This window comes from Pipistrellus kuhlii, unplaced genomic scaffold (assembly GCF_014108245.1).
Source record: "Pipistrellus kuhlii isolate mPipKuh1 unplaced genomic scaffold, mPipKuh1.p scaffold_m20_p_3, whole genome shotgun sequence".
Taxonomy (NCBI): Eukaryota; Metazoa; Chordata; class Mammalia; order Chiroptera; family Vespertilionidae; genus Pipistrellus; species Pipistrellus kuhlii.
Window position 1 is genome coordinate 102415114 of NW_023425529.1, and position 17292 is coordinate 102432405.

Genomic DNA, 17292 nt, shown 5'->3' on the forward strand with positions numbered 1-17292 from the left:
CCAAGATGGTGTGGATTCAAGTGATATTTAAAGGGAGGATTCAAGAGACATTTAAAGGGAGAATCTCAGAATCTGACGTGGTTGGTTATCAGAAAGAAGAATCAAGAATGAGATTTTAAAGATTAGATTATCAAGAGAATGGGGGTGGCAGCAACTGGTACTAGGAAGTCCAAAGAAAGAACTGATATGTGGATGAAGGCTCATATGGTAGGTGGCTAAGAAGATAAGAGATTAGATTTGGATGTGTTTAATTTGAGGACTATCAAAAAACAGGTGTGTAACAAGTGGTTTGAAATGCTTCCTAAGACACAGGGGAGGAAAAATCTATAAAATGTAACCTTTACCATTATTCCTATAGTAAACTGCCACTCAATCTTCCAGATGCATACATTAGCATCCATTAATGCTGTTGCTGTCTATTGTATTGTACCACTATTATACCACTTATCAAACTGCAATGTTTTTATTGATATACTAGAGGCCCAGTGCATGGATTCATTCATGTGTGGGGTCTCCCAGCCTGGCCTGTGCCCTCTTGCAATCTGGGACCCCTCTGGGGATGTAGCAATGCCGAAGTAGCAGGTGGCAGAGGAGGAGCCCCAGCCAGGCCCGCACAGCTCCATTGCCTCTCATCCTAGCTCGCTGCACCTGCCACGGCTGCAAAACAGAACCTCAACGGATTGGGATAATGCTCCAGAGAATGGTGGTCTTTCATCTATTTTCATACATTGCAATCAAAGGAGAGGATGTAGTTGGGTTACATGAAATCCACTGGCAATAGACTAGAGAGGCAGGAAAAAGCAAAGAGGGAGTCAGGGTGGAGAGGGGGGCCTCTGGGATTGGATAAAAAGTAAAATGATAGACACATACTTAGGTGGGTACTAGATAGTTAACAGTCAACAATTAACATAATAACAATAACAATGAAGGGATTTGTGGTATCTGTCCTAGCGCCAGGCACATTAGATTGTGTCCCAAGGGGTCTGGAAAATAGGAAGTTACAGTTACCCAGACATTTCAAGGATATGTTATCATAGATGCAAAAAAGACAATAGGCTCAGTTAAGGTAAAAATTGAGCTTGGGCAGGGAAAATGCCAGCCTAGGAATTGACTACCCACCATAACTGCTTTTAGTTAAAGTTTAGTTTCAGACCTTTGTTGTTACTTTAGGTCTTTAAGTTTGTAAGACTGCCTTGCAGGCCTTCCCTGAGCTTATCAGGTTAGCATGTGGCCTTTTTTTTTTTTTTCTTTCACAATAACAAGGCTAAGACCTGGTCCAGGAGGTTTCAGTATATATCATAGTGCAACATAAAATTCAGTACTTAATAAATTTGTGTGTTGTGTGTGTGTGTGTGTGTGTGTGAGATGTGTGTGTGTGCTTAATGGAGAGCTTCCATCACAAGTGAAAAAAATTAACTGAAATTTTTCTTTTTTAGTTCATTATTTCTGAATAACAAAATAAACAAATATAAGACACACCTCCAATGAGCTTTTACAACCACATTCTTTATCTCATTGGAGACATCCCTAATTGTTTCAGTTCAAAGACAGTGCTACTTTAAGGTTATGAAGTTTCTTATTGGAAAACTCTAGTAAGTATATCTTATTTCACTAAGCATTTCTGGAAACTTACTTCAGAATTATTCAAAATGGTGCGGGCATTTCTGCTTCACTGAAAGCAACAAAGAGTAATTTAATAGCTGTGGGTTGAAGCTAAATGATATTGCCAAAACAGCATGGACTTACTTTAACAAATAGTAATAATTCTCATTTTAATGAATACTAAGTACAATTTAAGATTTCTGAAGTTCTCTCAATGCACAGTAGGTTAATTTAATATGTAATCTTTTTCATTGCTTTAAACTTTAAAGTTTAAAGTATGGATTTGTTTATTTTGTAATAATTTATGTCTAAAGACTATGATTATTTGACTGCTGTGCCTATTCTTACAATCCTTGGGATTTTAAAAACTATCTATCACAGGTAATCACTAGGACCATTCTGCCAGAAGAGAATAATGGGATTAAAATACCACACACAAGCAAACAATATCTAGGAATATAGTAGAATCAATTTAAATATATACTAAATAGAGAATAGATGTATTGGATAGAATGCAGATGCAAGTTCATTCAAATGCAAGGCTTGTGTGTTCAAAGCACTCTTTTCTCTAGCTAGTGCTGCTGGTGGCAAATCTCTGGCTTTGGGTGGCCTCTGGAGAGATCTGTCTCCTGTTGGCTAATTCTACTCCATGGCAAGGAACTGGGTGAGGGCCAGTAGCAACAATACACTGTGTTGGTCTTCCACATGTAAAGAAATATTTTTGCAGGCTTCAGAGAAATTTGACCTGACATGTTTTCTCAGAGCAAAACTGCTCTGGTTTTAGAACGCCATTGTTCATCTTCACATGCACCAGTTTGTCCATTTCACAGCAAGAGAATGCCTTTCCAGTGACCAAACCCCAGTGAGGGAAACTGGGTGAAAAGGCATACGGACAAGCTGGCGAGATTAGCTCCTTGGAAATTTTACACAATTATTTTGCATTAAAATGCTTGTTATAGACTGACTGCTTTTGTTGCCTAAAATTCATATTATATGTTGAAATTGTAACCTTCAAGATGATGGTTTTAGAGGGTATGCATCTGAAAAGTGATTTAGGCCATGAAGATGGAGCCCTCATGATAGGGATTGGTGCCCTTATAAAAGAGACCCCAGAGAGAACCTTCACCTCTTTCACCTTGCGACTTAAACAGGAAAAAGACTGAACCAGGAAGCAGGCTCTTACCAGAGGTCAAGTTTGCTTATTGGTGCCTTGATCTTGGACTTTCCAGCCACCAGGAAAGTAAGAAATAAATTTCTGTTATTTATAAGCCACCCAGTCTGTGGTATTTTGTTATAGCAGCCCAAACTGATTCAAACAATGCTAAAAGTATATAGAAACATCCATTCTGTTTTCTCTTATTTCTGATTTTTCATGATTAAAATGATATGACTTAGGGCTTGATGTGCCCATGCTTCTAAAATATAAGGAAAATAACCTCTACAATATCATTATGTTCTCATTAGTATGAAATAGAGTTAGTATAGTTCTTAGTAGTATGCAAAAGTACTTTCCTACAATCTAGTTTGTTCACACCTAAGAACTGAGGTAAGGTGACAAGTATTACAATATTATTAGGCTTGTCTCCAACACAGATACTGAGTGAGATACTCTGATACAGATTAAGAGAAAGCTACATTTAGCAAGTGTCAGTGTCATGATTCCTCTGACTTCCTAGAGACCATTCTTTCTACCTCACACCATTACTCTTTATCAAAATGTAGAATGACTCCTATTACATAGTACTTGGAGGCAGGTTAAGTGTCTTGCCCACTTCACAATAACTCTAAAAAGCTACATCAATTATGCTGGAAGCCTGGATATAATATACTCATTTAAAATGTTAATAACATTGAGTATACTTGAAGTAACAAAAAGAACTTGCTCTAGTATTGTATTTCTGTCTCATACAAACTTGCAAGCACCAGTCCTGGGGACAGAGTTCATGACACCAGTACAGTTTTCTCTGGCTATCGCAATGGAGTTCTCTGCAAACCATGGAAACCAGATTTATTGAATTTATACATTCAATAATAATGCATTGCCAGGATTCATTAAAGAATTGCTAAATTTTAGAGGGATAATATAGGGAGAAAAATACACTGACCTGCTTTAAGATCTTCTGATTTTCCTGGCCAGTCCTTTCTATTGATTCTTCAAAAGATGTAATATTTTCCAAATGCATTATAACAAAACAGTAACTATCTCCAAATGACAAAAAGAAATTTAAAATGACATGGTTATGGATTTCATTATAATGCAGATGACATGGAATGTTGTCTTTTCTGTAAAGCCCAACATTCTGTAATATAATAACTAATAACAATTAGTTATAACTGTATTTGACAAAGGTTCCTATGTACCTTTAGGATAAAATTTTCCTTCATGAGAGAGAAAACAAACATTTGAGGCATTTTAGAGCCTATTGGGATGATTTAAAGTCAATTCTAGATCAAGAGAAAGTTGTGTGTGTGTTTTTTTAATTCAAACCCTTGAAGGTTGTCAAACTTGATTTTACCAAAATATTAAATATTAAATTGTATTAGACAGTATAGGACTGTCTTTCACGGCCCGCGTAGAAAGAGTTCCAATTCAGGGTTCAGCTTCTGGAGAAGGGCTGCACACAAATGAAGAGACTTGAAGAAATTCAATTTGGTGATTTGGGGGGCCAGGCGGTAGTCCAACTCTAGTGGGAGAACTACTACTGCTCTGGCCCTGCCATCCCCTTTTATTGAGGCTTTGGGGAAGACATCTTAAGCAACATAAACAGAAATTTACATGTAGCCCTTAGGCAGGAAATAACAGAAACTTTCACGGACAAGGTAGATTCTGCTTCAGCTAACAAAATCTCAACTAAAGGTTAGTTAGAGCAATTAAGGTTGTTGACCAGACTTCCTGGCTTCCTGTCAACATCTCTTTTTCAGTGAAACTGATTTGGTTTCCAGCAAGACAGGAACATAGACCAGCAAAACTTCAATTCCTATAGTAATTAAAAGATGGTCTTTTTATTAAATACCTGATTAATATAACAATTATTTTACTAGAAAAGAACTGACCAAAATAATGCTTATTTTCTAACTTCATTTGTCCTTGGGTGTGGATAGCAAATGACACTGATTGGATTTCTCCCATCAGTCTTCCTGAATACTTTGGCATACGCTATTTACCCTCTGTTTAGGGAGGAAAATGCAAATCATTGACTCTTAAATGTCCCTGGTTTAGGGAAGACAGAATTTTCTAGATGGTTTCAAATTGCTGTTTAAATATCTCAGTTTCCCTGTTCTGCTTGTCCTGGCTTACTGGCCTGTATTATTTAATCAATTTTCTTTTAATATTTCTTTTTTTATTTTCATTACATACACAACCTTCACAAATTTCACACTTTCAAATTAGCCTTCACATTTTCTTTCTATGTCCTTCAACAATGCAAACCATGCCTTAGACCTTGCACTAAGTATTTCTACTTTAATTTTTTTTCTGTCATGCCATCAGCAACTTGTACAGACCTTTTTTTTCTTTAAAATGTATTAGAGCCAAAACCGGTTTGGCTCAGTGGATAGAGCGTCAGTCTGCAGACTGAAAGGTCCTGGGTTCGATTCTGGTCAAGGGCATGTACATTGGTTGCGGGTACATCCCCAGTAGTAGGTATGCAGGAGGCAGCTGGTCGATGATTCTCTCTCATCGATGTTTCTAGCTACCTATCCCTCTCTTTTCCTCTCTGTGAAAAATCAATAAAAAATATATATATTTTTAAATGTATTAGAATTCTTCACTCTCAGAAACCTTAATTTTTAGATTATCAAAAGGTAAACAGCCAGTATATCTTATATTAACATTTATAAACACATTTTAAACACACTGTTACTTTAAAAAAAACATACCTTCAACAAAGTACAAGAGATTTTTCTATAATAAAATCTAAGAACAGGCAAATTAAAACTTGTCTAGTGGTTAATGTTTCAGGTTTTTGAAAAAATATTTAGATGTTTATCATTTAACCCCGCAATGCTCCAAAGCCTTTAAGTTAATTAAGACTTTTGGAAAAATATGTAAGGGCATATGAGGCTAGAGAGAGAGGGAGCAGGCTCTGGCTACTTGGATTTAAACTGCTACATTCTTCCTTAGAGATAACATTGAAGATTACTGTTGTGGCTTCTGTTGCTGGCTCTCTGGGCCAGCCCTTCCCTTGGTCACTTGATTTATAATTGTGAACATTATGTTAGCATTTTCTTGAGATGTCAGGCCAACTATTGGTGACAAAATGTAATTTATAATATTTCTTGGCCCAACAAGTCCTCAGGGTCTTGCCCAAAGTACTTTCTCATTTGATCTTTTAGTCTTGGTAAAATTCAGAAGGCCCTTCTTCTTTGCTTTGCTGAATATTGAAGGCCTTATTTAGGTTCCGAGTCCCACTGGGGCTTATGGGTTTGGAAATCTTACAACTGCTGGAAGCATACCAGGGCCAACCAGGTGCTCCCTTTCCCAGATAGCCAGAGCTGACTTTCAAATCACTCTCCCTTCTTTTGGTCTAGCTAGTCAGCTGAGCCACTTAAGTCTTCCAGCAGTTTTTAACTCTTTTTTACTGCTTCAATTCATTTTGAAACCTAGAAAAGCTGGTTTCTAATGGCACAGTTGGCCTCACAGCAGTTGGAGCCTTATCAAGATCACTCTCCTCCCAAGGGGAGGCTGGGATTGTAATTCACCATCTTGGCTATTCCTTCAGATTGTCCCTGGGTCGCATAGGTAGGGGAAGGCAGGACAAAGGTCTCATTGTCCTTGTTTTCTTTTAAGCTTCTCTGCTTTTACAGGGAGAAAGAGAAATGACCCCTTCCTCCAATAGAGAGCACAATCAGGCTCCTCTTGAGTGACAGGACTTTTATTAACATTTATAATTATTACTGAAAAGCTTTATCTAAATTCTTCATTTTAGTTACATCTACCGTGTTTCCCCTAAAATAAGACATTCTCCGAAAATAAGACCTACTTACAGGTTTCCTTCTGAGTGAAATATAAGGCATTCCCCCGAAAATAAGGCCCCTGTAGGCTAAACATGAGAGATTTGGTTCATTGATTCTGAAAGAAATGGAGTCACAAGAAATTCACCAGGAAATTCAGGAATTGGATTGTTATGATGATGTTCCAGAAGATGATGACATGATTGTCATTGAATAAATGAGTAAATTCTTGATACTGTAGGATTCACAGTTTGTCTGGTTTGTGTTGACAACTACCATACTACCGTACCGAATACAGGTAATAAATGTCCTTTATTTTCATTTAACAATAAATGTGTACCATATTCTTCTTCATGGAAAAATAAGACATCCCCTGATCTTTTGCATCTTTGGGAGCAAAAATTAATAAAAGACACTGTCTTATTTTCGGGGAAACAGGGTATTAATTATATCTTAACTACTTTGAGATTTTAAAGCCAATTATTACCTAAAGCATTTTATTGACCAATAACCTTGGTTGCCCTTTCTGTCTCGGAGTCATATGCCCCAGAGCAAGAACCACCCATTGTCATGGAAGCATTAATCTTGTTACCCAACCCAGCCTACATAGCTTACTTCCTTATGTAATTTCAAGTCAAATATTCCCAATTTAAATGTTATTAAAACTTAAACCAATTGTAACATTAAAGATTTGGTCTTGAAAACAGAATTAATTATTTTCAGTTTGGCTATTAAATTTTTATATTTTAGTAACATCACAGATACGATATACTTTGAATGTCTCAGAGAAAATTCTGGGAGGACATACCTACTGCTCACAGTAGCTGGCAAAGAAGCTGGCAAAGAAGCTGCAAAGTTGTGACTGCTTTTTAGCCAGCTTCATTTTCACCGAGGCTGGCCTATGCAGGTTTGTAACGTCACAAGCAGGGGCGGCCACCCACTTCCAGTCCCTGTGACGTCCTGGCTAATATGACAACTGGATGTTTAATGGATGTGATATTGGGTGGGGATTTGCAAATTTCTCTGCCCTGCCAAGCTGAGTGAGTACAAGCCTCCCATTCTGCCCTTTGGAAACCTCGGGCTTTTTTTTTTTCTTTTTTTTTCTCTCTCTCCATTTCCCCTCCTACTTTGCCTCTTATGGGGAGGGTGATGGTTTGTTAATCACAAGCACTCTTGGAACTAGCTGGACTCTGTTTCAAACCTTCCTGGGTTGAAACCTTTATAATTTTTACACTTTTAAATTAACCTTAGAATCTTAAAATTTTAACCCAGCATAGAAAATCATAAATTAGGGAAGAGAAAATTAAAGTCCCTACTTTACAGACATAAAGACTGAAATCTCACTAGCTAAGTTTCTGGCAGGCTAATACCCTGACAGAAAGAGCAGGATGATCCCCAAGAATAAGGATTTTTGGCAGCTGCTGGGACATCCTGCAATCTCTATCACATGTTCAGCCTTACCACACACACAGAGCTTCCCCCAAAGTGGAACTTGCCTTATCTTTAAACAAATTAAACAACAAAGAGACATAAAATATCAACAAACACTCATGGTTCCCATCCTCAGCCATAAGCTGGTGACCCCTGATTTCGCATAGAGACATCTGCATTACAGGAAGTGGTCTGGGCCCTTCTTAAAATTCTTCTTCTTTTTTTATTTCCTTGTCACTGTTGAAGTTTTGTTGTTATACATCAATATACAATAAAACAAACTTCTAATTACTACAGAGAACCCAGCATCATCTTATGGGCAGAGAACATATCAAAAGCTTGTAGACTGGTTGCAAATGCAAGGAGCACATGCAAATACTATTGAAAAGGTAAATTTAAACATAACCCCCCAAAACAATTCTATTTGATCTTTATTTCAGATTGTTAAAGAAGATTACAAACTTTCTGATATTCTTAATGACATCACTCAGGAAGAACTCAGACACCTTGGTCTGCAGTAAGAACAGCCTCAGAACACTTTGTACAATAGAGAAAAACTTTTTTCATGTGATTATGCTTTTAAATATAGTAGAAAACAAACTGCTGCTACCTTTCTCCCTTCATTGAACTTAATTCCTTTTTCTATGGCTTAGAAAACTCTAAACTCTGCAGTTTTCCCAGGTTCAAGTTGGGAGTAAAGCCAAGCGGTGACAGAAGCTGAAGGCTCTGTAAGAAAAGCAGGAAGGCGAAATGAGCACTTTCCCATTCCGAGCTACACCAAAACGTCTTCAAATTGCAGCCTACATTCTGGTTCCCACCTGAAAATGGGCTGTTCTGAATAGATCAGCACGGCTGCATATACCTCTAAGACAATATCCCACTCCTGCTGGGGCACAAATGTCACTTCCATGTGTGAAAAGAACATACTTTTCTATTTTAACTAAGTTTTTACAATATGATAGGAAATCTAGAATTATATACTATGCTTTTTGCTATAGGGCTTCTAAAGTATTCTGCGAAGTTTTCTTTTAACTCTAAAGAAGACTTTTCTTTTTGTTTTGTAGTGGTGGGCTCCTCTGCAGGCTCTGAAGTGCAGTCTCCCAGGACAGAAGACAAAGTCAGGGGGCCCAGCAACCCAAGGTGAGGCTGAATCAGCCAGCAAAGCCAGGGGACAGAGGGAGCAAGGAGCTCACATCTTTGTTGTTAAATTTCTCATACAGACACACATAAAACACCACGAATAATTTAAAAACTTAAAGTTCTAAAGAATTAGAGGACATCTTTGTTGTTAAAAGTTTCTCATACAGACACATATAAGTTACCATGAACAATTTAAAAACGTGAAGTTCTAAATAGTTAATAAAATGTTTTCATTGGCTTTCACGTTTTATGCCTGTTTTATCAACATGTTAAAGGTGAGTAGAATGGTATGTATTGTGAGAACAGTAATGTGAGCCACAGTTTTGGCATCCAGAGTATTATGGAATTCTTAAAAATGAATTTTAATTTGCTTCAATGAAAAACATCAGCACATTCTATATAGTACTTGCTGCAAAGATAAAACAATGGGCGTTTTAACAGAAAGGCTGGGAATCACTGTTTTAGGTTATAAGTTAATAGTAATTGGTTAATTGCACTTAAAGTTATTTGACCTCTGAAATGATGTGAAGTAGTCCTATTTAAAAATGGAACTGTCCTTCTACTCACTGCCTGGTTATAGTAAATGTTGTTTTATTGCTGTGTGTGTGCATTAATGTATACTGTTGTTAGCTGTGGGGTTGGGCCAGACAGGGGAATGAGCCCCTCCTCTCCCTCCCAACAATAAGGTGGCAGAATGGACAGGCATACAAAGAATTGTTTTTCCTTTCAATAACCAAAAATTACTTGTTAAAACAGTGTAAAAACTAGATCAAATAGAACTGTTATAAGGAAATAATCTGAAGGTTAAGCAAAGTATTACTTATTTAGACCTATATAAATCTAACATAAACTTTAATGCAATACTGTATAAACTGCATGCAATTACTACCTTAATCCACATACATTCTATGGGTGAGAACAAGAGTTCCTCACAGTTGCTGTCAAACAGCCCACTGAAGATTTGGCCATCCACTACATGCAGTCTCCCATTAACGGATGGACTTAAACTTAATCCACTGATTTGCACCCCGAACTTCAAAAGGTGGCTCATTGGAGTAGATGTGATAGCCTAGTTCTTCCAAAGGTGGTTCAGGATCAGCTGTAGCAAACTGGGCAGCATCCTCAATTTCTTTCCTCACTTCGACATCAATTTCCTTTAATTCTTCAACACTGGCAAGATTGCTGTTCACTGTTCTATCCTTGAGAAGCATGATAGGGTCACTCTTACTTCCTGAATTTCCTCTCGTGTACGGTAACTGACTCCAGGATCACTCATGCTGTGTCCATGGTAACTGTGTCTGCAGCTCCATTAGTATAGGCCCCTTTCCAGCCCTACAATGGGCAGCTGCAAACTTTGTTGCCTCCTGGACACATAGGACATCCATTCCATCTACCCTCATCCCAGGAATGAAGTCGCCTCTCTTGTAGTAATCAGTGCTGGCTGCTGCTCTCTCAACAGACATTCCCATCCCATAGCGGTTATTTTCACAGATGAAAATGCGAGGTAATTTCCACAAAGCTGCCATATTGTAAGCTTCAGGTATCTGACCCTGGTTAGCAGCGCCATCGCCATACCAAGTCAAACAGACCTCATCTTTTTCATTATACTCACAGGCCAGAGCAATCCCAGCTCCCAGGGGCACCTGAGCTCCAACGATGCCATTGCCCCCGTAGAAATTCTTGGCATACATATGCATTGATCCTCCTTTTCCTTTAGCACAGCCGCCTCTACGTCCTGTAAGCTGTGAGAATTTCTCGTACAGAAAACCCACGAGTAAAGATAAAGCCATGAGACCGATAGGCTGTGATCAGATGGTCTGTGAGATTTATGCCAGCTTCCATGCCCACACAACAAGCTTCCTGACCATCACACAAGTGACAGAAACCACCAATAATATTCTGTTTATACAGCTGATCTGCCTATAACTCCATTCGGTGAACAGTCTGGATCATCCTGTAGTATCTGAGCCCAACCTCACTAGTGAGCACTGTGGTGACAGGAGGGCCCTCTTCCAGCCGGTGAAGGTCACACTTCTTAATTTCAAATGTAGCATCATTTGCAAAATTCCGGGATGCTGCCAGCCCTCTGCTTGCCAACTTCTGGGCAGCGCCCGACAGCACAGGGGAGACACAGCGAGCATCTTCCTCATGGAATGAGGGTAGCGGCTGGACCAACAACTCCCGGCACAGACAGAGTGACCCCACAGACTCCTAGACTCCTTCAGGCGCCTGGAGCAGAAGCCTTGAAATCCTCTAGCATACATTCTAAGGCAGCAGGTTTAGAGGAGCTACCTCCCATGTTTGCAGTCAGACTGTGTAATCCCCTCTGAGTTAACACAGACACAGGACAACACAAGGTAGCTCTTGCTTCACGCAGGCTCTAGCACTCACATTCACACACCAGTCAGTCGTTTTGACTTCCACCTGCAGAAAGTCCTGAACTGAGGCAAACAATTTGCCTAAGTAGTGATCAGCTACTTCTGACCCTAAAGGCAGGCCTGAGCTCGAACTGGTCCCCCAGGGGAAAACTCACTGGTCAGATGTCTGGTTCCAGAAAAGGGCTTTCTTGTAGGCCCATATCTTCTCTGACAAAAGTCAGTCTTTACCTTAACTGAGCCTATTGTCTTTTTGCATCTAAGATAACATACCTATGAAATGTCAGAGTAACTTGTAACTTCCCTTTTCTGGACCCCTGGGGCACAGCCAAATGCCTGTGGGTGTCAGGGTGAAACCAATAAATTCCTTCATTGTTATTGTCCTCCTGTTAATTGTTCACTATTAACTATCTTGTACCCATCTAAGTAAAAGAAGTATGTATCCACCATTTTACTTTTTATCCATTTCCAGATGTTCCCCCTCACCTCCAGCCTTTGCTTTCTCCCGCCTCCCTAATCTATCACCAATGGATTTCATGTAACACATTTACATCTCCTCCTTTGATTGTAATGTATAAAACAAGGTGAAAAACCTCCATTCTCAGGAGCATTATCCCAATCCATGGAGGTTCTGCTTCCCAGCAGTTCTAGACAGTTTGGCTCAAATAATCTCACAAAAATTCTTTACAGGTTATAATGTTTTTATGTTAACACTCTAAAGGGGGGGGGGGTGGAAGCCCAAGGGATTAATTAATTATTAATTACTTAATGATTATTTCCAAGATCTGTAAAGCATGGCCTTGCCCTTGTGGCAGAGATTTAAATAGAGAAGATGAATGGGTCCAAATCAGTGGTTCTCACAACTGACAGTGCGCTTATCCAGCCTAGGGGACGCTTGCAATGTCTTGATTTTTCTCATGCTCTCAAGTGGGGCTTTGGAGCAGCTGCTCCTCTCATGCAGAGGCAAGGCCAGGGGTGCTGCTGAGCATCTTACAATACAGAGGACGGCCTCCCACCAGAACAACAACAACCACAACAAAGAATGTCAGTGCAATGAAACTAACACCTAAAGGGACTTAAATTAGGTTGAAAGAGTTGTTTCTTGACCACCAGTTACTAGAGACTGAACAACACAAGTAGGGGAGTTTCCCTAACCTTTGACATAGAGAAATGGATAGAGATGCAGTGATAATCTTCCAATTCTTGTGTCATCTGTTACTGATGCTGTGAAATAGTTACAAACTAACAAAGACACATTTATATCATGCATGTACATACATTGATCCCTTCACATGTTGTTCTTTCCTTTGACAAGTTGTTGGAGAAAGCAGACTTGTAGAGGATTTTCTGAAGATCCATCTAACTTCAGACATTCTGATAGTGAAACAGGAATTTTGGGGGAGTGAAAAAGAGGTTTTAGGAATTTGAGAAATTTTGGAATTTAAGGGGACCATGGAGGAAGCACAGGGCTGCAGAGCAACAGAAGGTACTACTCTATTTCCTTAGACTAGGGGAGCTGAAAAGCTGCAACAGGTACATTTCCGTAGAGGGAGGGAGCTGGGAACAGCAAAAGATCTATATTTACAAAATAAAGGGAAGGAAGCCCTTCACTCATTCAGAAGAAGAAATCCCAAAGGGAACAGGAAAACAATAAGGAAGGGGTGTGGGGGGACAGGAGGACAACCTCACATGTCTCATGTGAGGTTCAACCTTTGAGCCCAGGAGTTACTATAGTAACCAGTCTAAGGAAATAGTGACCAATCAGAGGGGATATCAAGGCACCAGGATCTCAGCCTTTATAGGCCATGGGGAAAGGGACTCAGTGGGACCCTTCCCCCTTCCTGTGTGGGAGTTCTGTGGGGCTCTTCTCCTCCCTGCATGGAAGTCTGTACCTGTTCTTTAACAAATATCCACCTTTTCTATTCCATCTTCTGTCCGTGGATTCATTCTCTGACTCCAACGGGCAATGAATCCAGGTTCCAATCCAAGAATTCCGTTTAGGAATATATGTTTTTCTCTTCGTTTTTATTCATTTTTATTTTTTTAACTGTCTCCATGATGGATTAATGTTGCCTTGACGTTAGTTTTAAAAAGGACTATAGACATTTAGAGCATATCAGATACCATTTAGGTTAAAAATCACAGTCATTAGATCTAGGATATGTTCTGTCTGTCCACTATGCCTGAAATTGTAGACTCCATAGTAACTAAACTCAACTTGGAAATGTTTTCTGTTGAGTTTAAGTAACATGTTTTGACCTGCTCAGCCTAGTAGGAAGCCAGAAGAGAAAACTGTAAATAGATTTAAAAAGCTTTTCAATTCAGTGCAAATAGTAATCCACATTCAGGATTAAACCTTAAAATTCCAGAAAGATTTGAAGGTTTATAAGGTTTAACCACTTATTATGTTAACTTCTACCTTTTTTAGTTTCTAACTTAATTTGAAAGACATCACAATGACTATTCTTTTTCTAACCAAGATTTTGCCAATAGCTTACTTCACTGACTCTGAAATGTTTGCTGCCTTCTGGGGATAATATCTTTAAAACTATAGTAGATGGCAATAAGTTTGCCAGGATGCTGTCTTAAGTGTATAAGATTTCTTTGGTGGAATTAATTATATAGGACACTGTGTGGTGTAGCATTTAAAATCCAAAACTAGTGTCAGACTGCCTTGGTTCAAATCCAGCCTTACCACTTCCTTTGGGGAAAGAGGAGGGCAAACCCACATTCAGTCTTTGTCTCAGTTTCCTTATGTTTAAAATGGGGAAAATAATAGTATCTTCCTCATAGGTGTTTGTCAGAATTAAATTAAACTAGTGTGAGCCACAAACCAGTAGCAAAAGAATCTACTGAGAACTTACTAGAAATGCATTAAATCAGGCAGTTCTGGTGCATGATACAACATAGATTACCTTGAGGATTTTCTGTTAAGTGAAATAAGCCAGTCACAAAAAGACAGATACTGCATAATTTCACTTACATGAAGTATCTAGAAAGAGAATAGAGAATGTTGCTTACCAGGGGCTGATGGAGACAGTATGAGGGGTTACTATTTAATGAGTATAGAGTTTCAGTTTTGCAAGATGAAAAGTGCTCTGAAGATTGGTTGCACATTGTGCATGCACCACTGAACTATACACCTGGAAACGGTTACAATGGTAAATTTTATATTATGTGTATTTTATCACAATTAAAAATTTTAAATATATATTGAATCTTTCAATCTATAAACAGTGTATCTCTTCATTTGTTTAGATAATTCTTTCAAAAGGGTTTTATAGTTTTTAGTGACCAGATTGTACAACATTTTGTTGAATTTATCACTGGGTATTTCATGTTTCTGATGACATTGTAAATGGTGCTGTTTAAGGACAGTTTTACTACTTCCTTTTCAATCTTCTTTTTTCCTTCCTTCCTTCCTTCCTTCCTTCCTTCCTTCCTTCCTTCCTTCCTTCCTTCCATTTTTTGTGTCATTTATTCCTTCTTTTCTTTCTTTTTTGGCAATGTTGAACTCAAGTGAAGAGAGCAGACATCCTACCTTGTTCCCAGTCTTAGAAAATGTTCAGTCTTTTCATTAAATGTGTTGTTAGCTCCAGGTTTTTTCACAGATGCTTTGATCAGACTGAAAAAGTTTCCTTATGTATTGTAGATTGCTTAGAGTATTTATTATTAGTGGGTGCTGATTTTATATGTGTGTGTATATATATATATATATATATATATATATATATATATACACACACACACACACACACACACACACACATATACACTAGAGGCCCAATTCATGAAAATTCATGCACTGGAAAGAGGGTCCCTCATCCCAGCTGCCTCCTCTCACAGTTTGGGAGCCCTCAGGGGTGGGAGGCAACCCAATGATCAGGGGAAGGCGACCCCCTCATCACACCTCTGCTGCTGCCACTGCCGGTAGTGCAAGCCTCTGCTGGCTCTGGTTACCTGAGCCTCGGGCAGCTCTGGGTGGCTGGGCAGCTGCTATCCAAGGCTTGTCTGCGCCTTGGGCATCAGCTGGAAAGCCACCATCTGAGGCTTGCCTGAGCCTCAGGCTGGCCCTGGGCAGCTGGGGGGCTGAGGGTGGTTCAGCTGCACCATGTGCCTGCCACCCGCCTGGCTGGGCTGAAAGGACTGTAGGACTCTGGCGGGACTGAGGGGACTGGGTGCCACCATCTTGTGGTTATGGACACTGCCATCTTTGTGACAGTGTGATAGTCAATTTGCATATTCCCTCTTTATTAAATAAGCTATTTCAGGCATATAGCATACTGTTTAGACAATGATATACTTTACAAAATCGTCCTCCCCCTCCCAATATTTTAAGTACTCAAATGGCACCATATGTAGCTATTACAATATTTTAGACTATGCTCCCTATGTTATATTTTACATCTTTTATAATTACCTATATAAATATTTCTCTCTTTTTCATATCCAGTGCAGCTCAAGAGCAGTCCAGTTCCTGAGTAGGAGCAGCTGGGGATTGAGAAAAATTAAAGAAAGAGACAGAGACAGAGATAGAAGGAAAAAGCTGGGGCTGGGTGGGACAGCTGTCCTCTGATGGAAAGACAGCAACCCAGAGCCAATATAGTGCATTTATTTTTTACAGCAAAATACCAGGAAGTTTTACTAAAGCCCAAAGTAAAGGATATTATGTGCATTTTTGTGGCTTCTTTGTAATTTTCACTTTTGGGTGGGCCAGGACAATTGTGTTTGTTTCTGGTGCTTGGTTGGATTTAGATAATGAAACCCACCCCCTGGCACCTGAGCTGAAGGTTAGGATGACAACACACCTGCCTCTGGCAAGGTATATTTCCAGGGCATGGCTGTAGTTATTTAAGGTCTTTTGTGGTTCTACATAAAATTTTGAATCATTTGTTCTAGTTCTGTGAAAAATTACATTAGTATTTTGTTAGAAATTGCGTTAAATCTATAGATATATTGCTTTGGGTAGTATAGACATTTTAACAAAGTTAATTCTATCTGTGAGCATGGTATATGCTTCCATTTATTGGTATCTTCTTCATTTCGTTTCTTCAATGTCTTATAATTTTTTGAGCATAGGTCTTCTACCTCCTTAGTTAAAGTTATTCTTAGGTATTTTTTAAATGCAATTGCAAATTGGATTGTATTTTAGTTTTTCTTTCTAATAGTTTATTATGGGTATATAAAAATGTAAATAATTTCTGAATATTTATTTTGAATCTTGCTACTTTGCTGAATTTATTTATCAGTTATAGTAGTATTTTGGTGGAATCTTTAGAGTTCTCTATATTTAGTATCATGTCATGCTATCTAATAAAAGAGTAATATGCAAATTAACCATCACTCCGCTATACCCACAAGCCATGCCCACCAGCCAATCAGGAGCAAGTATGCAAATTAACCCAACCAAAATGGCTGCGGCCATGGAGAGAGCAGGAGGGGTGGGTTTCCCCCGCAATGGAGAAAGCCAAGCTTTCCGTATACCCTGGCAGGCCCAGACCTCCAATCAAGACTACAAAGTTTCAGTTATAGAAGACAAATAAATCCCAACAAAAATGGCTGCGGCCACGGAGTAAGCAGGAGGCTTGGCTCTGCTCAAAACTACAAAGTTTCAATTATAGATAAATAAATTCCAGACACCGGCTGGCATGGACAGTCTGAAAACCACCACAGGCCCCTCACCCAGGCTTCCCCATGCTCCAAGGGAACCCCCACCCTGATCCAGGACACCCTTCAGGGCAAATCAATTGGCCCCCCACCCTTGCACCAGGCCTATATCCTATTGAATAAA

The 17292-nt window shown here is 39.2% G+C and overlaps 1 pseudogene; it reads right to left on the minus strand.

Annotated features, from left to right (window-relative positions):
• Positions 1–9156: 9156 nt before the first annotated feature.
• On the minus strand, positions 9157–11276 carry LOC118729011 (annotated as a pseudogene).
• Positions 11277–17292: the final 6016 nt, after the last annotated feature.